General features: G+C 45.3%; 1 protein-coding gene across 1 annotated transcript in view; it reads right to left on the bottom strand.

Moving 5' to 3' along the window:
- Nucleotides 1-1,682, bottom strand: part of LOC146822848 (cadherin-9-like) — an 860,888-nt gene extending 859,206 nt beyond the window's left edge. Inside the window, exon 1 of the mRNA XM_085607025.1 lies at nucleotides 1,388-1,682. The gene's annotated coding sequence lies outside the window, so the exon portion shown is untranslated. The remainder of the gene's footprint in view (nucleotides 1-1,387) is intronic.
- Nucleotides 1,683-6,257: the final 4,575 nt, after the last annotated feature.

Consider the following 6,257-nt stretch of genomic DNA (forward strand, 5'->3'; position numbering starts at 1 on the left):
GCATTCATTACTCTTCGCTTGAAACTTTTATGGGTCAAGAAATATGAAATTACATCAATTCAAGTTTCGATTGTAAAGGGTAAAAAAAATGTTTACCAAGTAATTGCATTTTGCAGTTGACTTTGAAGGCGGCATGTCAATTTCAAGTAGGGTTCTTTTTCTGCGGCATTTCATTTTCATCTGACTCGCTTTGAAGAACATAAAGAGGCAGTGGGGATTGATCTGCCTGCTCTTCCCGCAAGCGAGTCTCCACTGTACTTTACGCAGTCAAATCTGCTCGCTTTGACTCAAGTCTCTAAATGTAGCGCCGCAGTTGACTTTGTGGCCGGCTATGAAAATTGGAAGCTGAAAACTGTATATGGCTAGCAATGCCTAAATGTATTGGTCGAAGAGTTAATGACATAATTTCTCATTTGTAGAAAAAAGTGGCTAGTGGCAGTTCTAGGCAGTAAATGATTGGTTGTTGTAGATTAATGGGGTGTTGAAATGGGTTAGTCGATCACTTAAGTCGACCAACAGGTCACATGCAGGAAAATGGTGAAAACTCAACTCATTCAGGTTGTTTATAGAGTGTAGTGCCTTGACGTCCCTAACTAGGATTTTAGAGCTATACAAACTTTGAAAGATCAAATTCACAATACAGCAATTGCTTCAGGTTGTTGCCAGCAACGACAGGAAAAACGAACAACCACCCAGATAGTGTTAAATGGCATGTGACCTGTTCTGAACATGCCAAGAAGTCTTTGACCCCACCCACTCCCCCAGGAGAGCATCACCATGCCCCCTGAAATACATATCTATGTTTTACACTCGTCTGGCAGTCGCAGCCAATCTAATTTATTTGCCTTTTTTAATTGCATGGGCTGCACCTGCAGTAAATTTTATAAATGAAGCAATAAAAAATGATACCTTGTCTCTCCCATGAGTACAGCTTACCCCCTTCATCTAACCTGTGACTGCATACAACTCACATGCAAGAGGGTGCGTGGGGGGGGGAGATTGCTCGATACATGTTAAAAACGAATACACACATAAAATACTGCAGTCAGGAACAATCCCTCAATCACCCGAAGCTCGAGGCTACCCGGGTCCCTGTCACACACACACTTCATGAGATGTTATATCGAGCCTGCGAGTTCTACCTGAGAGCCAAACCCAAGCACGGTGAGAACATGCGAATAAGAGTTACACGTTTTCCATTTTCAACCAGACAACCAACCGGGCGTTAACAAATTAACCAAGACATAGTGCTGACGAGCCACGCCATCCCTCACCTTTACTACCTCTAATGAGAAAGAAAAGTAGTCGCCAGCCACTGCCATCATCAGGGAAGCTTCTATTTTAAGATTTCTGCTTGGAGTAACGTGCACGGAAACACACCACTTACCGTCCGCTAAATGCGACGCAGTAACTAGTGCATTGGCTGGGTGCCGCGACACGCTGGCCGGCGCCTGCTACTCCCCGCACTCTTTCCTCGAGCCGACTCCCCCGACTGCCGGGTCTACTTGCCTCTGACTGAAGCGTTCAGGTCCCACATCACTTTTAACACTGGCGGGCAGGCAGGCAAAAGCCAAGGGGGCTCTCAGTGTGTGATTGGTTTCCATTCAACGCTCCCGATTAATAGGAGCACGTCCCTCAGCCCGAGAGATGCGGCTGCTGATGGAGCGTCGCTGCTGAGGAGAGGAGAGCTGGAGGGAGAGTGAAAGCTCCGGCAGACGCACACACACACACTGCGATTTGCAAGTGAATGCAGGGGGAGGGCGCCGAGGAGAGGGCGCTGCTCGGGGATTCTCTGAAATTGAGCGAATCTGGGCGTTTGAAGTATTAGATAATCAGACCGTTCAATTCACTTTCAGTGACCACGGCTAAAACTGCACACTGGAGAGATAGACAACTTGCATATCATCAGAAGCGGGGTCTAGCGTGTTTTACTACTGAGCGCGCGGCAATTCCAGCGGCACGTCACTCACAATTCGTGTTTTTCTTTTTTTTTTAGCTTGGGGCATTTCAATCATAGGAACTATGTAAGGTGAATCGGTAGAATGATTTCCTGTTTGAAGTCTTCTTTCCAGATACCGACTTTTTTGTATCAACACTCAAAAGACTGACAATTTGCCTGAAACATGCACAGACGCACCCACATAGGTAGCAGGGATTCCATTGGGCCTGGGGCAAGCATGGAAATGGCCCCTTTCACTCCTGATGGTCGTGGTGGTAAATTCAGCATTGTAATGTCTCAGTGGGCACCTCAGGGCTCTGGGCCCCGGGGCAAACGCCACCTGCTGCACCAATGCCAGCTACGCCCTTACATACACAAACACACGCACCACGCACACACACAGGTGCATGCACGCACACAGTTAATACATTGTTTATTTTTAAATCCATCTTTTCTGGACAAAGGTGCGAGAAAGCAAGGTTCTAGAAAAGCTACCAGCTGTAGCCATTACACGCGTGAGTTTACCTCAACCATATTCCAGTTCTTCAGACAGTGATCCCTTCGTACTTCTCCCAACGCGAAGACAATAGTGAAGGCAGGGCATAAGAGCGTTGCAGAAAACTGTCCACGGTGCTCTTACCACTTCTCCAAGAAGCTTTGCTCAAGGCTACGCCGCGCAGTATAGATTGCTTCAAATTAAATTAATGGCGGACATTGCGAGGCTGACCTACTCCTGTCAGTTGTTTTTGCACATCACTTTACTACATATTAATGCCCGATTACAGGCAGAAACCATGGCACGCTTGAAAAGCCATAGAGAGTATGTGCCCATTCATTAGGTGTGCACCTACTGGTAGGAAAGAAGGCAACCAGTTGATTTAACATCCTTCTTTTCATGGTATTCTAGCCACTCTAGAGCAGCAAACTGTTTAGGGACAGCTACTTCAAGGTACATTTCTATTCATTTTGGGCAGTGGTAGCAGAGGCGGCTCCTCCATTAGGGCGGAGGAGCGTCGGCCCACTGCTTTGCTTATGCAGAAACATAAAATGGTATTTTAAAGCAGAAGGCAGGGTATGCCTGGTTGGGGACGGGCAGGTGGGCGGGATGGGGAGGAGTGGCTTGCCCACTGTTGTGGGCCCTGACTGTTTGGTTGGCCCTCTGGGGCCGATCAAACAAGTTACGGGCAATCTACATTTTCTCTATCTGGGCTGCATGCAGCCTACATAGAGAAAATGGCGTCCCTACAGGCGCCCGGCAGGGCGCTGTCTGCACCAATCACAACGCTGCCATTGCAGCGTTGTGATTGGCTGACGGGAGGGGAGGTAGCATGCCTATTCCTGTTCAGTTGCAGGAAAACACCAAACTCAAAACTCGGCCCAGGAGCAGAGGCAGCACGGGACCCGATCAGGTAAGTTTTTATTTTAATTTTAACCCCCCGCGTGACCCACCACACCTCTCCCCACCCGTGAGTATTGCGAGCCGTGACTGTGTGGTAGTGGCGAGATCTGAAATTAGCAGTTCATCAATCTCTGGCAGAAAAGCGTGTCCTGTTTGTTTACGAGGGTGAATCCTGACTTTTATGTGGATTCTGGCCCACCTGTGTATTGATAAATATATTGAATCGTAAATGTAAATTGCATTATTGTTTTTGATGTAGAATAATTATTTATGCATGGATTTTCTTTCATCATTGTGTCCACTGTGATTAAAGGAAATGTAAGGCATGCTGTATTTGCTGTGCATTATTCTATTGTGTGGCTGTCCTAGTATGTCCTAGTATAGTGGGTTATTGGATGGCAGGACTGTTGTTAGAGAATACAGTTATACATATTTTGGGTCATGCTTATATAGGTTGGGTCAAAGAATGAATGAATCGGAGCCTTAGAAGTGACCAAGAGGAGCTGCTTCACAAACTCTGAAAAGTTGGGACTTAAATCTTTTGGCCTTCAAAGACCTCTGGAGCTGTCAGCAGGATCTCAGAGAACAGAGGTGTGATTTTGATGCAACAAGCAGGAATATAGCTGCAGGCTTGCCCCACTAGAGGCTTTTGAGCTCCACAAAAAAGTCCAAGTCAGAAGAAAAAATCTTTGACTGGAATGAGCCTACTTATTGTATTTGATCCGTGCTTGTTGCGGCCGGCCTGATATCATGCCTAGGTTACATTCCGGTCTACTGCCTTCATCCACTATCATTGGTCTTAAAGTTTTAGAAATTCATATCTCTGGTTCCCTTTATTGAATGCTATCATTTTGATGTTGTTTTGTTTATTTATTTTTACTCTATTTTTCTAATTGTTCTTGTTTTTGCATATTTCATTTCCTGTTTTGACTTTATTGTTTTCACTTTATTACTGTTTTGGTATTGCATAAATACTTGTTGCCCTTGGTAAGTTTGATGAGTTTGCTCTGCGCCATAGCTACTAGCGGGTTGAGTTCAGGATTGATTAGTGACTTTGGGGTTCATCTTGACAGGTTAAAGGCATTATTCTTTGAGGTGGGCTAACAAACACCCCAAATAATAATCCACTTTCTTATAGGCATTAATTCAAATCTATTGGCAAGACTTTAAGTGGGGTGGGTCACACCAAGGCTCAGCCCAGAGGTATTTTAAACTGACATGGAAACGGGTCTGTTAGACCTGTCATCCTTAAGTTGACATTCCCCCAAACATTTAGCCTGCTTACCTCCTCTTTTTGCTATATCGTTTTGTTGGCCTTTGGACTCTAAGCAATTTACCACTGCTGACCAGTGCTAAAAGTACATGTGCTTCTATCCTAAACATGGTAACATTGTTGTATACACAAGTGACATGTTTAGTTTACTTGTAAGTCCCTTGTAAAGTGGTGTACCATATACCCAGGGCCTGTAATATAAATAATACTAGTGGGCATGCAGCACTGGCTGTGCCACCCGCACAAGTAGCCTTTCAAACCTGTCTCAGGCCTGCCATTGCAACGTCTATGTGTGCAGTTTGCTACCACTTTGACTTGGTGTTTAAACCAAACCACTTGCAAAGCCTCAAACTACCCTTTTATTACACATCACTGCTAAGGTAGGCCCTAGGTAGCCTTCAGGGTGCTGTGTGAATAAAAGGTAGGACATGTCCTGTTAGACCGGCCATACTTAGGGTGGTCTTTCCCCCAGATTTTTGCCCTTTGCCTCCCATTTTGTCTGATTCTTTTTGTTGGCCTTAGAATCCTGAGCACTTTACTAGTGCTGACTACTGCTAACATGCATGCACTTTTCTCCTGAACATGATGACATTGGTGTATACCTTATTGGCACATTTGTTGTACTGGTAAGTCCCTTGTAAAGTGGTATACCACATACCAGGGCCTGTACTTCAAATGCTACTAGTGAGCTGTGGAACTGATTGTGACATCAACAGAAGCAGCCTTGCAAACCTGTCTCAGGCCTGCCACTGCACTGCCTGTGAGTGCAGTTTACTGCGACTTCGACAACTACTTGCCAAGCCTTAAACTCCCTTTGACTACATATATGTCACCCCTAAGATAGGCCCTAAGTAAGCCTAAGGACAGGGTACCATATAAGTAAACGGTAGGGCATGTATTTGTATGGTTTGCATGTCGTGGGAGGGACAAACAGCCTATTTTGTTTTCCACTACTTTGAGGCCTACTCCTCTCATAGGCCAGCATTTGGAATTCCTTAATTTGCTTTAAAACTGTAACTCCTGATCAGAAAGGAGTAGCTTTCTCACATTTCATATTTTTGGAGGGGTAATGATAAATCCTCCTTACTGGTGAAGTTGGATTTAACATTACTGTTTTAGAAATGCCACTTTTAGAAAGTGGACGTTTTTCTGTGCTTACTGTTCTTTGTTTCTGACAGCCTCTCTCCAGTAAATGTCTAGGTTGGGTGACAAATAAATCTTTGTGCATTCACTCTAGACAGCCACAAACACAGGCATGTGAGACTCATCTGCATTCTGAGCACTCATATGCATTTATGGGAATTCTGCTGTGTCTTCCTGGGCAGGGAGGAAAGGGAGGGACTGCACTTACACTTCAATAGGTAGTGTGCTGTACACACACAAAGAACAGATTTACCCCTCACAGGTAGCCTGTCAGAACGGACTGTGTTGAAAGGGATCATTGTGCAGGCCAGAGTGAGATCTTTTGCAGTCACACCCTACTTCAATAGCACTTTTGGGTATAAGTACTTGGTCTCTGACCCCCTAAATCCAGACACTTCTGGATTGTGAACTGAACGTCTGAGAGAAGGACTGCTTTGCTGCTTAAAGGGCTCAACTGAACTGCTTTGCTGCTTGTTGTCTTGCTGCCTGCTGCTCCCTGACTC

Source organism: Triturus cristatus, chromosome 5_2 (genome assembly GCF_964204655.1).
Source record: "Triturus cristatus chromosome 5_2, aTriCri1.1, whole genome shotgun sequence".
In the NCBI taxonomy this organism is placed as follows: domain Eukaryota; kingdom Metazoa; phylum Chordata; class Amphibia; order Caudata; family Salamandridae; genus Triturus; species Triturus cristatus.